The sequence below is a fragment of the Lithobates pipiens genome, unplaced genomic scaffold (assembly GCF_037356315.1).
Source record: "Lithobates pipiens isolate NorthernLeopardFrog02 unplaced genomic scaffold, aLitPip1_a1.2 Scaffold_25, whole genome shotgun sequence".
In the NCBI taxonomy this organism is placed as follows: domain Eukaryota; kingdom Metazoa; phylum Chordata; class Amphibia; order Anura; family Ranidae; genus Lithobates; species Lithobates pipiens.
This window is the reverse complement of record NW_027507787.1, coordinates 191,102,575-191,119,757: the sequence shown is the minus strand read 5'-3', so window position 1 is coordinate 191,119,757 and position 17,183 is coordinate 191,102,575. Positions and strand designations below refer to the sequence as shown.

The following is a 17,183-nucleotide window of genomic DNA, read 5'->3' as shown; positions in this document are numbered from 1 at the left end:
TTTAAAACTCCTGTTCTAAGCCTAAAGATTTCATGTGTTCCCTGGTTTCATCGATCGCAATATGTAGCTTTCAAAAAACACTAAAGCCTGGTATACACTATGAGCTTTTTTTCCTGTTCAACCCAGCAGGTCAAAAAAAGACTGTGAGCTCCAGTCGGAACCGCTGTATTAATGATCTGACATTAGCACAGTGATCTCTCCGGCGAGCTGTTGTGTTCTGACATGGGGATGGCCCCTCGCCAGAACACACCAATCAGCGTTCTCGGCCATTGGCTGAGAGCGCTGATCGAGAGCCAGTTGGGTGGAGCGAAAAAAAATTAATAGTGTGTACCAGGCTTTAGAGGAGTGCTTGACAACAGCCGGTAATTCTGGGAGCCGTGATATCACCAATAGGTTCCCATAACTCAGCTGTTGCCGGCGCTCCTTCCTCTCACCTGCAGCAGCTGCTCACTGACACAGGGGAGCTGGAGCTGTGGGTTTACGTGACCAGACCAGAGCGGATTAAAAATAAGTAAGTATACATATTTTTTTAGGCCGGATAGGTAGAAGGAAGGGGGAAGGAACATTTTTAGGAATATTTAAAGTTAGGCTCTTTTCCACTTAGGGCAAGATTAGGGTTAATTGGTTGATTACTCAAAGCCTGGATGAAATCCAAAAGCCTCGAGCAATTTTATTTTGTTTTGCGTTTCCCTTTTGCAGAGCTTTAATTTCAATGTTGACTTAAAGTGATACTAAAGTCTAAGTTTTTATCATTTAAAAATAACAAGCATGTTATACTTATCTACTTGCTGTGTGCAGTGTTTTTGCACAGAGCAGCTTGGATCCTCCTTTTCTGGGGTCCCTCGCTGGCTCTCCTGGCCTCTCCCTCCTGTTGAGTGCCCCCACAGCCAGCAGCTTGCTATGGGGCACCCGAGCCACTGCTGTGTGTGTCCAGTCAGACACAGAGCTGCAGTTCAGCCCTGCCCACTCTCTCTTATTATTGGCTCACTGATTTTGATTGACAGCAGCAGGAGCCAATGGCACCACACTGCTGTCTTAGCCAATCAGGTGGAAGAGTCCCAGGCCGCCAAGACTCCCTTGTAACATCGCTGGATTGAGATGGGCTCAGGTAAGTACTGGGGGGGTGGGTGAGGGGGGCTGCTGCACACAGAAGCTTTTTTATCCAAAAATGCATAAAAAACCTTCTGACTTTACAACCACTTTAAAGTGATACTAAACACACACTGTTTAATTTACATTGCCCTTTCTATTTCTGTATATGGATGATGACACTGTAAATATTTTAATAAAAAAACATCCAAGTACCTTTTTCCTAATCGATGTACATCTGTCACATGACCCAGATCTTCCCCAGCCTGTCTGCAGGGAAACATAAGCAGGAGGAGCTTCTGGCTAAAAAAAACAAAAAAATAACAGTCTTTGGAATACAGCGTAAAAATACATAAAAATGTTATTATTTTTGGCAATAACATGGTGTGGGCGGATTTCTGCCAGTTACGGGCTGTGTCACACCCCTCCAGCCTGTGTCTTATAATAACGGGGAGTTGAAGCCTCCATCAATCTACCTGTAATATCCTGCCCCATTGTGTTTAACTGGTTAATGGGCATAGAGGGAAGGAGTGGGCTGTCATTTACCAGAGTGTATACGCCCACATGTGTGACTACATGTGTGTGGGTTGCTCAGATGTGATAGGGAGGAAATAATCAGCATAGAAACTCATTGAAAACTGAGCATGTGCAGAGCTGCCAACACTGCTCTGCAAATCCCTAGCTTAATTGGGGACAAGAACAGAATGTGGCGATAGAGAACAGCAGGATTAACCAGTTTTTTTTTTACAGAATACAGAAAAAGAATCTCATAGTGACTGAGTGAGTATGAACAGCATGTAATACAACATTTGTTAATAGTTTTTATATGATGTCCCCTGCACCCCCATCCTCAAACCCCTCTTACTCCCTTTTCTATGGTCACCATTGTAAAATAACTAATGCTTACAAATATGGGTGATTGTGTGACATTTAACACATGATATTTTGTTTGTGGGTTTAACAGAGGAAGGAATGGAGGGGGAAGCTGGGGAGGTGAGTATAAACTGGTCAGAGGTGAGCCCATTTGCCCCGAATGGCTAAAGTGCCAGGCTCTCCCAAAAACCTGAACTCCAGACATTTATAAAAGCATAAACTATTACAGTTCTGTAATAATTAAGACATCATTAGATGTATTTTTTTTTTTTTTACAAAGGTTTTTATTAGTATTAATTAACAAGTTTACATTCCAATACAATAGGCTTTCATACAAATAACAGTTCAGGTGTTTAACAGTATAGTAGTTATTAAAGCAGGCTGTTGCCCAGGCGATTCCAACATTTTCTGTGTCCGGGTGAACCCGGGTTTTCACATGACTGCAACAGAAGCATGTCGTACAATACAGTAACAACCCATACTTATCATCTACTGTTAATTGGTAAGACAAAAGAAAGAAGGAGAGAAGAAGATATATAATGAGTCAAGAGAAGATTAAAAGAGGTTGTTGAATGAGAAGCAGGGGAGGAGTAGTGAGGGTCAAAAGAGAGAAGGAAGGGGGGTCGAGGAAGAGAGAGGGGAGGGAGGGAAGAGAATGGGCTCACAGGGTGTGCACCACCGGTCCCTACATTGATAATATAGCAACATCGAATCTAGGAGAATAATGATATGCAATCCAGGGCTGCCAGACACATAGGAACTTGGCATGAGTGTCAGAAAGAACAGAAGACAATTTTTCATTGACCATAACATCATTCAGTCGGTTCTTGACTGCCTCGAAACTCAGGGCTGGGGTTCTCCATGCTCTGGCTATTGTCAACTTAGTTGCAGTAAAGAGATGTTGCGCCAATTGGCACTCTGGGCGTAACAGCGCAGTGATTGGTTTGCCAAGGAGTGCCTCAAACGGATCCTTTTTAAGATTTACTTGAAGTAGGCTACGGAGCAATGCGTACACCCTGACCCATAGTCTCCACACCCGCGGACACGTCCACCAAATATGGGCCATAGTGCCTTCTTGGGCACATTCCCTAAAACAAAGAGGGGAACAGGTTGGGACAAAGCGAGCCAGGCGTGTCGGGGTATAATACCACCGGTATAACACCTTATATGCATTTTCCAGAATCATTACGTTGCGCGAGCAGTTGGATATGGCTAGGGTCATTGCCTGTCAATCCTCCGGGTCCAGCTTCTTCCCTAACTCTCTCTCCCACTGCAAATGGTAAGACTGCACTGGAGGTTTCCTCTTAGAAACCAGAGCTGAGTATATCATAGATATCAGACCAGGGGAGTGGGGCCTGGATCTGCAGATGCTCTCAAACGGTGTCAACCTGTATGGGGCGTCCTGAGATTTAATGAGACTCTGGAGGAAATGACGGATCTGTAGATACCTGAAATATTCTCGTAGAGGTATGTCATGTGACGAGCGTAAAAACATCATATGTTAAGATTTTAATGGGAGTAAGCAAGGAGTGTACGTCGGCGAAGCCATTCATGGTCCACCACTTGAATTGCGCTGAGTCATTAAGGCCTGGAGGGAAAAATGGGCAACGTAAAAGTCGCAACAGCGGGAGATGGGGAGAAGCCAGCCCCACCGAGTACTTCACCGAGTCCCAAACTCGTAGCGTATGAATCATACAAGGCCCTGTAATCTTAGGGCGATGTATAGGTGGGAGCCATGGTAATGAAGAGATTGGGACGGGGTCAGTCTCAAGCAGGTCAATAGTCGCCCATAGCGGGAGTTGATACGTCTCGTGGAGGTGAGCGAGGGGAGCAATGGTAGCAGCCACGTAGTAGTCTCCTTTATTCGGGACCGAGAGGCCCCCATTACTTTTGTTGGCGAACATGATTTGTTTATTAATACGGGGGCGAGACGATCCCCAGATAAATTGCAGGATCTTACGCTGATGGGTATTGAGGACGTGGGAGGGAATAGGGATGGGGAGAACCCTAAAATAGTAAAGTAATTTTGGGAGATATGCCATTCTGATGGCCGTTATTCTCCCAAACCATGAAAGAGGTAAGGAGGACCACGCCGACAGTATATCCGTTAGTTTTTTGAATAATAGTGGATAATTTGCCTGATATAAAGCCTGATATGTCGATGTGAGACGGATTCATTAGATGTATTTTTTATGCAAGCAGTATAAGCAGTGCCGGGACAAGGTCATCTAGTGCCCAGGGCAAACATGCCAAACTGTGCCCCCCAAGATGTATGAGCATTGTGTGTCAGCAAAATAAATTCCCCCTCCTCCCAGTACAAATCTGCTGAAAACCCCCCTTCCTACCACAACTCCCCTACCTCCAAAATCCCCACCAGCACAAATTGTGTCCCCCCATTATCCCTCATAACACAAACCCCCCTAAATCACTCTTAGCACTCCCCCCACCCTCAATTTTCCCAACTAGAATAATACTCCCCGCCACTCTGCCAAATTCCCCCTTTCAACACAAATCCCCTTCCCCCTTCTCCTTGTGGTGCCCCCACCTCATATGATACCACAGTGCCCAGGGCAGCTACCCCTCCTGCCCACCCCTTGTTTCAGCCCTGAGTATCTGAATTTGACTTGTATGAGCCTCTCACAGTCTACTGTGCAGATAGGCTTATGAGTTCACTAATGGGCTTCTACTTCTTTCCTTGTCCAATCAGACAGTAGAGGTAGGGAGTGGCCAGAAAGTGAAAGTGAAACTGCATTATAAAAAAATATCAGGTCCGCTCTCCTGACATACAGTGCCTTGCAAAATTATTCACCCCCCCTTTTGCTTTTTACCTATTTTGTTACATTACAGCCTTTAGTTCAATGTGTTTTTAAATATGAATTATATGTGATGGATCAGAACACAATAGTCTAAGTTGGTGAAGTAAAATTAGAAAAATATATACATAAAACTATTTTTCCAAAATAAAAAAAATTATAATGGCATGTGCGTATGTTTTCACCCCCTTTGTTATGAAGCCCATAAAAAGCTCTGGAAACTCTCCAAACAAGTAAAGGACAATGTTGTTGAGAAGAACAAGTCAGGGGTAGGTAATAAAAAAATATCCGAATCTTTGATGAACCCTAGAAGCACCATCAAACCTATCATAACTAAATGGAAAGAACATGGCACAACAGCAAACCTGGCAATTGGCGACCGCACACCAAAACTCCAGACTGCGCAGGGAAGGCATTAATCAAAGAGGCAGCACAGAGACCTAAGGTAACCCTGAAGGAGCTGAAGAGTTTCACAGCAGAGACTGGAGTATCTGTACATAGGAGGACAATAAGCCGTACGCTCCATAGAGTTGGACTTTATGGCAGAGTGGCCAGGAGAAAGCCATTACTTTTAGCAAAAAACAAAATGGCACGTTTTGAGTTTGTGAAAAGGCATGTGGGAGACTCCAAAAATGTATGGAGGAAGGTGCTCTAGTCTGATGAAACTAAAATGAAACTTTTTGGCCATCAAAGAAAACACTATGTCTGACGCAAACCCATCACATCGCATCACCCAAAGAACACCATCCCCACAGTGAAACATGGTGGTGGCAGCATCATGCTGTGGGGATGTTTTTCAGCAGTCGGGACTGGGAAACTGGTCAGAGTTGAGGGAAAGATGGATGGTGCTAAATACAGGGATAATCTTGAGCAAAATCTGTACCACTCTGTGTGTGATTTAAGGCTAGGTTGGAGGTTCACCTTTCAGCAGCACAATGACCCCAAACACTCTTCTAAAGCAACACTTGAGTGGTTTAAGGGGAAGCATGTAAATGTGCTGGAATGGCCTAGCCAAAGCCCAGACCTCAATCCAATAGAAAATCTGTGGTCAGACTTAAAGATTTCTATTCACAAGTGCAAACGATCCAACTTGAAGGAGCTGGAGCAGTTTTGCAAGGAGGAATGGGCAAACATCCCAGTGGTAAGATGTGGCGTGCTCATAGAGATTTATCCAAAGCGACTTGGAGCTGTGATAGCCACAAAAGGTGACTCTACAAATTGACTTTAGGAGGGTGAATAGTTATGCACATTGACTTTTTCTGTTATTTTGTCTTATTTGTTGTTTGCTTCACAATATTTTTGCAAGGCGCTGTATAGGGCCGTGCTGTGTGATAGAGCTTTAGAATTCTTAGAGATGAACAGAAATACAATTCCTTTGTATTCCCTTATGTTTTACTTTTTTGTATTTAGATGTTTGCCTGGAGTTCAGCTTTAAAGTGGATGTAAATCCAATTTATGACATGTGAGCTGGGCACATATATCTGTAGTGTTTTCTTATCTCTCTACAAAGCACTATGTCCCGTAGCTGTCTCCTGCTCTGTCTTTCTCTTATCAGGCTGATATGTTCTCCATCACATATGATAAAAGCAGCCAGAGTTTTGCGTTGGGAAGGATGCTATAAATAGATTATCAGAGCCCTGAACTATTCAAGGAACAGAGCTGAAAGTCTCTACCTATGAGGCGAGGGGGTGTGTGCCTTTCCTCCAATCAGCTGTCTTGGCTGTATGCCCAGGCTTCACTGCAGCGCTAACCAGGAAGTGAAAATCTAACATGATCTGAACTTTTTAAAGAATATATAACGCTGAAGACAGCAGATTTACATGTAAAACTTATGTAGGGAGATTTGTTTCATCTCTGTGTATCATCTGAGGCTGTTCAATTCACTGGGTATATGTGAAGGTTTACATCCACTTTAAGTGACGCAGCTATGTGGTGATTAAATATAGGTGGCTTGGTGTTACTTCTGCTTCTTTATACTCAAATAAATTAATGAAGAACATATTCATTGGTGCCTTTTAATGCAAAATGCAATCTCTTCAGTGTCTTGGATAATACTATGAAATTTGAAATAATAAAGAAGCCAAAATTTGCATCAGGATAAATAAAGATTGTCAGTTTATGGATCACACACGTTTAAGTGAGGAATGTTTTCATAAAGTTTAATGCATAAGAGTGACTTGGTTTGGGGAAAATACAAATTAAAGTATGGACTTTATTCCCCATAGATTGTAAACTCTTATAGGCAATTTGCACCGTATCTGATTTACCTTTGAGGTGACCTTGTTTAGCTTTGTATTATCAGTTCTCAACACGAGGGAGCAGCATGCTATTTACATACAGGAAATAACGCGCCATCCAACAACACATCTGATCAAGTGTTGTAATGATATTAAAATCTGCTTTGGCTATGTTGCAAAGTGTGTTTCCATTACAAACAGGTGGAATTCATATTGGCTTACAATGGTGGTTTTCTGTGGTCTGTTTTCCTTTGTCATGGAGAATTCATAAATATGCTGTGAAAATAGGTGCCAAATGGATTATGTGATCAGCTTTTCCTGCTTATATCCAACAGAAACTATTATGATTGGGTAAAAGGAGGACGTGAATGTAAAAGTAAAGGATATATTCTGTGTATTAAAAGAGGACTGGAGGCAAGTCACATTTGGTCATATATGTATTTATGAACTGGAAATAGTTCTGGTTTGTTAATTACATAGATTGATAATAAAAAAATATTGTCCATCCAGAAAAGCCTCTCACTGACAACAAGCTCTTAAATTGAAGGCAGATGCATCTACATCCCCTCCTGCTGCTGTTCAAGAAGAATTTCAGGCATCAGAATGTCTTACATAGTTACATTGGTCCAGCTTGCACAATGTAACTATGTATATACCATCCCTGGCCAATGTCATTGGAAGATGGAACTCACTGAAGTAGAGAGCGTGTGTACAGCAGCAAGATAGGACTAGCACCCAAGTATTAAATAGGCAGCATATGGATGTAAAACCAGCCAATCAGGGATGGAGAGCACGGCCACAAGATATTGGCTGGCCAAACCTCGCTCACACTGTCAGATCAAGTAATACCTGCTGCCATATTGGGCATGTGAGTACTGTTTGCTCTTAAAGATACCTCATTGCTAATTTATCTAGCTGGGCCACAATATATTATTATTTCATTATTTATTCATCTCTATAGACCTGACGTGGAATGAATGGCCTTGGTCATTGATACAATTGATATAACTCAGACATCACACTTTCACTTCGTAGTTGCACCTTGTATCTTGGCATTTGCATCTTTGACGACAGGGATGTAAAGGCATCCCCGATTGCATAGTACTTTATTATAAGCACACATTAATATTGTTTTATAGTTTATTGGTAGCTATGATTTGGACAAAAACAGGTTTCTCTGCCATTTGATGGCCACGGTAGCTAAAACTGTGAGTCTGCTCCAGTTGTGTGTTCTATAAGATGGAGACAGCATATATCTATCCTGTATTTTAATCTATGCAGCTACTTATTGTAAAACTAAATTCAAAAAGGGCACTTGCCCTATATAAATCAATCTGTATTAAAAAAAAAAAAATTCTAGTGCACATATATGATGAATTAGTGAAAGTGTTCCATATATAAGGCTCTTGCATGTGAATAAATGATACAGGCAAAAAGAAAACCTAAAAGAAAATAATTAAATACAGTGCAACAGTGTGTTACAACTTGTACATAAAAAATACTGTAGTGAACCAATAAGTCCATAAATCAGCATGCGTTAACCAATCTCCGTGTCCATAAAAAAACTAAGAAATATATAGGTGACTATTTTATTCTTCCACACCCCAAGAAATGTTTGCTCTACCACATGCCAACAACCACGGCACTCACCAAAGCAATAAGACCGACCAGCAGCCAAAATTTCCTTTTTACATCCAACTCAAGGATATCCAAAAAGCCACCCTCTGGTCTTCTACTGTTTTTCCACCGTTCTTATGGCCAAGGTATATATATACATATATAGAATAAAAAAAGCCCCCAGAGATAGAAGTAGCATATAGTGTAGTATTACCCTCACTTTTACAAGTGCCTTTAGAGAGGCATCGAGCCAAAAAGCTCACTGTGCACTGCCGCTCGCATCTACCAGAGCCGACGTGCGTTCCACAGACCCGGAAGTAACATCGGGGAGAACTGGAGATGGCATCAGTTTCTCAGCCTCTATGCATACAAAGTAGCAACGCTATAAAAAAAAGATTAAAAATAAAATAGTTCAAAACAGTGAATGCGTGTCAACTAATATACACAAACAACATAAGTGATAGCAATAAATGAACAGTCCATGAATAGCACATAAATGTAGGTTCTTGTGATATGTCACCTCTTGACAACAGTGCACCTCCATCACATAAAGGGCAAGCTTTTGGACAAGCTCCTAAAAGGGCAAGCTTTTAGGAGCCTGCGGCTAAATACCCAGCCAGGGCCTTTATCCAAAAGAAAGATGGTTATCCACAGATAGTAATGGAAAGGGGCTTGGACTAAGCACCAAATAGCCTGGGAGACTCGAGCATCAACCACCAAGGGAAGAGGTCAGGTGCTACCCAAAAAATATAAAGAAGAGCTCCATAGTGTAAAATGTACCTGAAGGATTTAGTGGGTTTAAAAGATTACACTTACAGAATAGAAAATAAAAACGATCATAAAACACAGCCAACCAGCAAGCGAACACCCGTCCACTGAGTACAGTGCAATGACGTCAGCACATCAACCTCCCGCAACATATTTATACACTTAAGTATTTATTAGTTGGCACCATCCTTTTCATCCTTTCTCTATGTAGCTACTTATGCACAATGGTACACTGGTATTAAAGAGCTAGGTCAGTAGGTATGAATGATCTGTAATGTCAAATGATCTTTATTGTACTGTCACATTCATGCGCAATGATATGTTTAGTTTGTAGAATATCCTTGAACCTAACATATGGGCTTCCTGAAGAAGAATCATAAAGCCCCATCTTGAAACACGTCAGTGCCTAGGCATCTTTTCTATTATGGTCAAGGTCTTAACTGTGCAAATGTATACATTATAATAATGTGCTAAGTAGTTACTTGTCATCATCTTTTATGCATTTATATCAATAAAGTTGTTACATCATTTTATATCTAAGCTCATTTGTGTTTCTTGCCTATAATAGTCCCAACAAATTTTGTTCTAGGAGTTGTTATTGAAATGATGGCACTCCCATTCAACTTCATTATATCTCTTGTCAGTCTTCTAAATGAGGTCTCACTAAAGCTCTATATAGTGGAATCAGGGCCTGCTTCCTCCTACCGGTGACTCCTCTAGTAATGCATCCTAGAATTTGATTTGCTTTTCCCACTGCCTGATAACACTGTTAGCTCATTTTGTAATCATCTCTAATAAAACCCCCCAAAACTTTTTCCTTTGTAGTGCTGGCTCACACTGTACCCCCAATGTTATACTCTCTCAAGGGATTTTCTTTTCCCTAGTTGCATTATTTTACATTTAGAAATAATGAACTGTAGTTTCCACTGCTTTGACCAATCTTCCAGCAATGCCATGTGTGCAGCACACATGACAGCCTGTCACCCCTGTTGGCAGTTCTAGGAACATGTTTAATAGCGCATCATAGAGCACCTCAATACATTGCCATGCTGGAGAGTTTAGTTTAGTACCACCTACGGACAGTTTAGTACAGCCTACTGGCCTGAGCCCTGCAAAAATGAATAGTAGAATAACTGCTAAAAATACTATTAAATAACACTTTTCTCAAGCGTTTTCTACAAATTCATATTTATGTAGATATTTATTGTTTACTATAACATAAAATAGGAGCTGAAGGTCTACAGACTCTTTGAAGGCCCAGTCACAACATATGCATTGAGATGCACTTGGTAGCATTGCCCAGCGCAGTCCCAACACAAAGGCGTGACAATTTCCACTGCGTCCTCTGGTGTCAGCTCATACCATTGTACTGCAGCAGTTTGTGCATAGAATTTTATGAAATATCTTTTGTGACATTTTAATAAAGCTCTAACAACAAAAAGAAGAAAAAAGAAAACCGAACAATGCACTGGAAATGGGGCTTCAGCACTGTGTTCTAGCGCACTCCAACAACTGTGCGTTCAGTGTGAGTGCTGGCGTGAATCAGTTCTAAAGGATGACTAATTCCAAGAATAAAAATGTAAAATATATTGTAGATTATCAGTCCTTTGCTGCATTCATTTTCATTTTTCAGTACAGAAAGAAAGTATAAAAAAGATTTTCTTGTTGGAATGCAGTGTTCTTATCACTTCCTGTGAGTTGAAATAAAGCAAAAAAAAGTTATTTGCCTTCTGTATACAACTAATGTCCCCAGACTCGTAATGGAGATCAACGAAGGAGGACATGTTTGAAGTCCAGCCTGGGTGTCAGCCATAGCTCCATCCTTAGAAACAGTGACAGAGTGAGTATAGCCCTCCAGGGAGAGGAAGAGTGCTATCAGCAGTATTGCCAGTTAAAAATAAGAAAAGCTCTGAAAAAATAATGCGCCCACCACATTTAGGAACTCATAATCTAAATGATATCCAACTTTTGTTTTTGGATTTAGATACACTTTAAGAGAAGTGCCAGGAATAGGGGAATATACCATATCAGAGTTGTATAGGTAGAGAACTTTGCCTGCCATGAGGAAAATACAAAGCTCGCTATTGATGAGCTACATACAGGAATTATAATAGTGATGCAAAAGGTAAATGCTGTTCCATGCAAATTAGGATTTTGGGATGGAGAGTTTAGTATATTTTTTTTTTTGTGAAGATTTTCTTTCACTTCCTGTCCTCAGTGACACAGCAGGAAGTGAGAAGAAGCTGAGTGCAAGTTCAATGTAAGAGGCTTAGAAAATTAGGAACTGAAACCTAAATAAAATAAGATTTATCTAAAAAAAGGGTTAAATCTCATTCACCCAATGGACTTTGCCTAATTTATTCAGATATTTTATATAAAAAACTGCAGCTTATATTTAAAATTATATAATTTTATTACTGGTTACACTAATGTTATTTATGCAAAGGAGTTTGTCCTTTGCTTCTGACATGTATTTGTGAAGACCCTTGGAAGAATTAGAATACAGTGGTTGAATTTTTGTTATTTGGATTATAAGGAACAATTTGCATTTGCTTTGCTTCTCCATATCCTATTCTGCTAACATGCCCCTTCCTCAGTATAATGTCATTGCAATTTAAATCCACTCCAAGGAAGCAGATCAAAAGCAGGAAAAAGCAACTCTAAAGTATCCTAAACATGTCTGACTTGTCTTTGCATCGGATGCCCTTTTATACAAAGCTAGATATGCTGGCCATAGTGACCAGTTCATTTTGTTCTTCATTCTTAAGTCTGCACTGAGGCACTGATTCCAAGAATCTAGCTACCCACTTGATAAAGAGCATTAGAAGAACATTAAATACCATTATGGCAGTGATGCTCTGGTCTGGCCCTCAAGGTCCAACAATGAACATTTCCTCACTAGAACATTAATCTCACATGACAGTCCATGAAAAGAGCTGAAAAACATACATTGTTAGGGGGTCCTGAGGACCGGACTTGAGCACCTCTGTGCTTGGCATTCATTTAATTGAGTGCCCTATTATCGCGAACAGTTTGGCCCCTCAAACATGGAGTTCTAAGGACTCACAACTACACATCTTCACACACATAGCTGTCTAGGCACACCATGTTATCCAGCTAAAGTCTTCACTGGATTGCTGGCAGCTCGTGTCTGAACCCAGCTTGTAGCTCCCCCCAGAGTGGCAGGATTGATTGGCTACACTCGGATTGGGCACTGCTTCCTGCTACTTGGACGCAAATGGTGCCATCTGTTACACCTCTAGTTAAAAGAACATAAAGTTGAGCATTTCATATAGACAATACCACCCCTGATACTCCATATACTAGACATTGCTCTGTCTCACTTGGCAGGAGACTGCGTCATGGTGGGGCCAATAAGAGGAAACAGAAGCAAGGGCTCTACTTAAATGGATAACATATTTATTTTGCATTTCAATTCTTTACTAGCAGATGGAATTAAATCTATTATTTTGCAGGCAGCGGGAATACTTTTTGCACAGTTACTGGTTGGGGTGAGTTCACATTTCACAGACTCCAAAAATGTACTGGTTATCACATCCCAAGCTTTCCCATTCTGTCTGTAATGCTGCGTAGAGACCAGGAAACTCTGAAATGGTATTTCCAGTGAAAAGGACACAAAACTATAAATGTTATTTGCTCGATGTCACACAGCTGTTAGCAACAGCTATAAAAATATAGAAAGTGGAAAGCTATTTAGAAGAAGGAGCTACAATAAAGAAATGACTTGCCAGTAAACTTGCTTAAAAGAAACCTACACTGGGAGCAATATACTAGCTGCTATCACTGGGAAATACTAGTTGCCTGCCTGTCATGCTGATCCATTGGCTTTAGTACTTTCTGAGTGACTTGAAACAGGTATGCAGAGTAAACCCCAAGTGTAGCTAAAATTAAAAACCAAAAAATCAGCACAAGGGATATAACCTACAGTCCATAGGATGTGTCCTTTGTGCTGACTCCTCTTCTAGCTGAAATACTCCTCCATTTATGTCCCCGGAAGTTTATGATGGTGCCAGTTAATAGAACTAAGGAGCTGTCACAGGCTGTCATTGCTTTTCAAAGGGTGGAAGAGAAGTGGCTTCCAGGCTTTCAAAAGGAGATCCTGTTGCCTACTGAATGTGTTTTTTGTTTGTTTTTTTAATCCCAAATGGGATTTTATATTGAAAGCTGAACATCAAACATTTTTTTTTTTGCTCAAACTGCGTGGGTTAACTGCTTGTTTTTTTCTAGGGAAGAGGAGAACAGAGTTATACTTACCTATTCCACCAAACCTTCCAGCACAAGATCAATCCCTGCAGCTCCTGTCCCCCCCTCTCCTCCTCTCCTCCCCTCCTCCTCCCCCTCCCCTCCTCCTTCCTCCCCACCCCTCCTCTCCTCCCCCCTCTCCTCCTACCCTCCTCTCCTCCCCCCTCTTCTCCTCCTCTCCTCCCCTCCTCTCCTCCCCCCCTCCTCCTACCCTCCTCCCCCCTCTTCTCCTCCTCCCTCCCCTCCTTTCCCCTCCTCCTCCCCTCCTCTCCCCCCTCCCCTCCTCTCCTCCTCCCTCCCCTCCTCTCCTCTTCCCTCCTCCCCTCCTCTCCCCCTCTCTCCCCTCCTCTCCCCCTCTCTCCCCCCTCCTCCCTTCCTCTCTCCCTCCCTCCCCCCTCCTCCTCCCTTCCTCTCCCCCTCCCTCCTCCTCCCTTCCTCTCCTCCTCCCTTCCTCTCCCCCTCCCTCCCCCTGCCCTCCTCTCCCCCCTTTCCTTCCCCTCTCCTCCCCTCCTCTCCTTCCCCCCTCCCCTCCTCTCCTCCTCCCCCCTCCCCTTGGTCGAGTGGTCTTGTGCAGTGGACTGTTCCTGATGTCATCACAACCATAGACCTGCTCTGGATGTGAGGACATCAGGAACAGTCCACTGCTGGATAGTGGGGTATGGTGCAGAGGATCAGGTGAGTATACAGCTAGACAAAACGAGCAGTTGACCCATGCATTACAGGCACGGCCCCACTGCATTTTCGCCCAGAGGTGGGCTTTAAATACTCAGTTGCAACCGCAAAGTTGTGGCACAGCCCAAGTGATTTCAAAGGGCTAGTTTTACAGACAGTTTTGCCTCGACAAGTTGAATTTACCATGTGAAGCAATTGTGGCTACACCACACTCTCTGGCTGCCATAGTACGGGTTCGGTGAGTGGTCGGGGGGAGTAAAAAAAGTCAACCACCTATTTTTACTGTCCCTTTTCTGCTTGTGTGAAAGGGGCCAAGAATCATGAGCTTTACTTATAAAGTGATCATATTATTTGAATTATAAGTTCTTCAGGTGCTGATCTTCAGCACTCTTGATTGGCCGCTGTGGGATGATGTCACTCCTGCACATGCACAGAAATGCAGTCATCCGGGCACACAGGAAGTGCACCAGAATGTATACTGAGCTATGCATGTTCAGTGTACATTCTAAAGGCGATTGCGATCAGTCAAGTACGTGTATTTTATTGCATGTCTCTTCTGCAATAAAGAGCCTATCTGTTTGCATTTTTTTTTATTTTTTTTTACAGTATCTTACAAAAGAGAGTACACCCCTCACATTTTTTGTAAATATTTTATTATATATTTTCATTTGACAACACTTTGCTACGATGTAACGTAGTGAGTGTACAGCTTGTATAACAGTGTAAATTTACAGTTCCCTCAAAATGACTCAACACACAGCCATTAATGTCTAAACCGCTGGCAACAAAAGTGAGTACACCCCTAAGTGAAAATGTGCAAATTGGGCCCAAAGTATCAATATTTTGTGTGGCCACCATTATTTTTCAGCACCGCCTTAACCCTCTTGGGCTTGGAGTTCCCCAGAGCTTCACAGGTTGCCACTGGAATCCTCTTCCAATCCTCCATGATGATATCATGGAGCTGGTGGATGTTAGAGACCTTGCACTTCTTCACCTTCCATTTGAGGATACCCCATGCTCAATAGGCAGGGGCGTAACTATAGGGGGTGCAGCAGTCGCGACCGCAACCGGGCCCTGTGATGCAGGGGGCCCATGCAGCCCCCTCTACATATGGCCAGCAGCAGCATAGGCAGCTAGGGGTACCAGTGCACCATGCACACAGGTGGTGGAGGTGGAGGGTGACTAGCAGAGCTCCATGCTCGACTATCGCACTGGCTGCTCTTTAGTTGTGCATTCCCCGCATGACCTGTGTCCTCGGCCGGCTCCTCAGAGTACCCCTCTCCTGCTCCATGCATTGCCGCTCAGTCCGATGTCTGTTATCCCCAGCCAGAGTCCCGCCCCCCCCTGAGTCCGGCCCACACTGCACTGCATACTTCTCCCGGGTAAACAAACTTTAAGCACATAGATGCAGTGCAGCCCTATGAGAGCCCCCCAGAGGACACTGCAGGCTTGTCTGCCAGCCCCCCTCCTCCCCCGTCATACACAGATGATGAAAGGTCTTTCTGGGAGATATGCTGATCACCCATCCAGCACACTGGATGGAGCCCAGGCCAACATGGATGAGTGTGCGACCTACAGCTTAGTCATGGTGAGTGAGAAGACCTCATCCCCCACACACTATTACATACCCCCTCCATCTCCCCCTGGGTACAGGGACCCCTTCTCACGTGGGGACAGGGACCCCCTCCTCCCCTGGGGACAGGGACCCCTTCTCACCTGGGGTCAGTAACTTCATCTGCCTTGGAGAAAAGGACCTCATCGCTTCTGGGGATGGGGACCCCATCCTGCCTAAGGACAGTCCCCCCAATGGGGCACCTAAAAATGTAAAAAATAATAATCAAAAAACTACTGATACCAGTGGTGGAACTACAGGGCTCACAAAGGTCATACCTGGTACCACTCCCTGGAGTTCCACCGCCGGACTCGGAGGGAAGGGCCCTGGCTGGGGTTCAGGGGGGCCCTTTATGGTTTCTTGCATCGGAGCCCTGAAGGTTCTAGTTACGCCACTGTCAATAGGGTTTAGATCTGGAGACATGCTTGGCCAGTCTATCACCTTTACCCTCAGCTGCAAGGCAGTGGTCGTCTTGGAGGTGTGTTTGGGGTTGTTATCATGTTGGAATACTGCAATGCGCCCCAGTCTCCGAGGGGAGGGGATCATGCTCTGCTTCAGTATGTCACAGTACATGTTGGCATTCATAGTTCCCTCAATAAACTGTAGCTCTCCAGTGCTCACAGCGCTCATGCAGCCCCAGACCATGACACTCACACCACCATGCTTGACTGTAGGCAAGAAACACTTGTCTTTGTATTCCTCAACTGGTTGCCGCCACACTCACTTGACACCATCTGAACCAAGTAAGTTTATCTTGGTCTCATCAGACCACAGGACATGGCTCCAGTAATCCATGTCCTTAGTCTGCTTGTCTTCAAAAAAATGCAGGCTTTCTTGTGCATCATCTTTAGAAGAGGCTTCCTTCTGGAAGGATAGCCATGCAGACCAATTTGATGCAGTGTGCGGAGTATGGTCTGAGCACTGACAGGCTGAACCCCCACCCCTTCAATCTCTGCAGCAATGCTGGCAGCACTCATACGTCTATTTCCCAAAAGACAACCTCTGGATATGACGCTGAGCACATGCACTCAACTCCTTTGGTCGACCATGGCGAGGCCTGTTCTGAGTGTAACCTATCCTGTTAAACCGATGTATAGTCTTGGCCATCGTGCTGCTGCTCAGTTTCAGGGTCTTGGCAATCTTCTTATAGCCTAGGCCATCTTTATGTAAAGCAACAATTCTTTTTTTCAGATCCTCAGAGTTCTTTGCCATGAGGGGCCATGTTGAACTTCCAGAGAC

General features: G+C 43.4%; 1 long non-coding RNA gene across 1 annotated transcript in view; it reads right to left on the bottom strand.

Moving 5' to 3' along the window:
• The window catches only part of LOC143930760 (uncharacterized), a 102,704-nt gene that overhangs the window by 7,504 nt on the left and 78,017 nt on the right, over positions 1–17,183 (bottom strand). Inside the window, exon 4 of the long non-coding RNA XR_013262824.1 lies at positions 1,306–1,392. This is a non-coding gene — a long non-coding RNA (uncharacterized LOC143930760). The remainder of the gene's footprint in view (positions 1–1,305; positions 1,393–17,183) is intronic.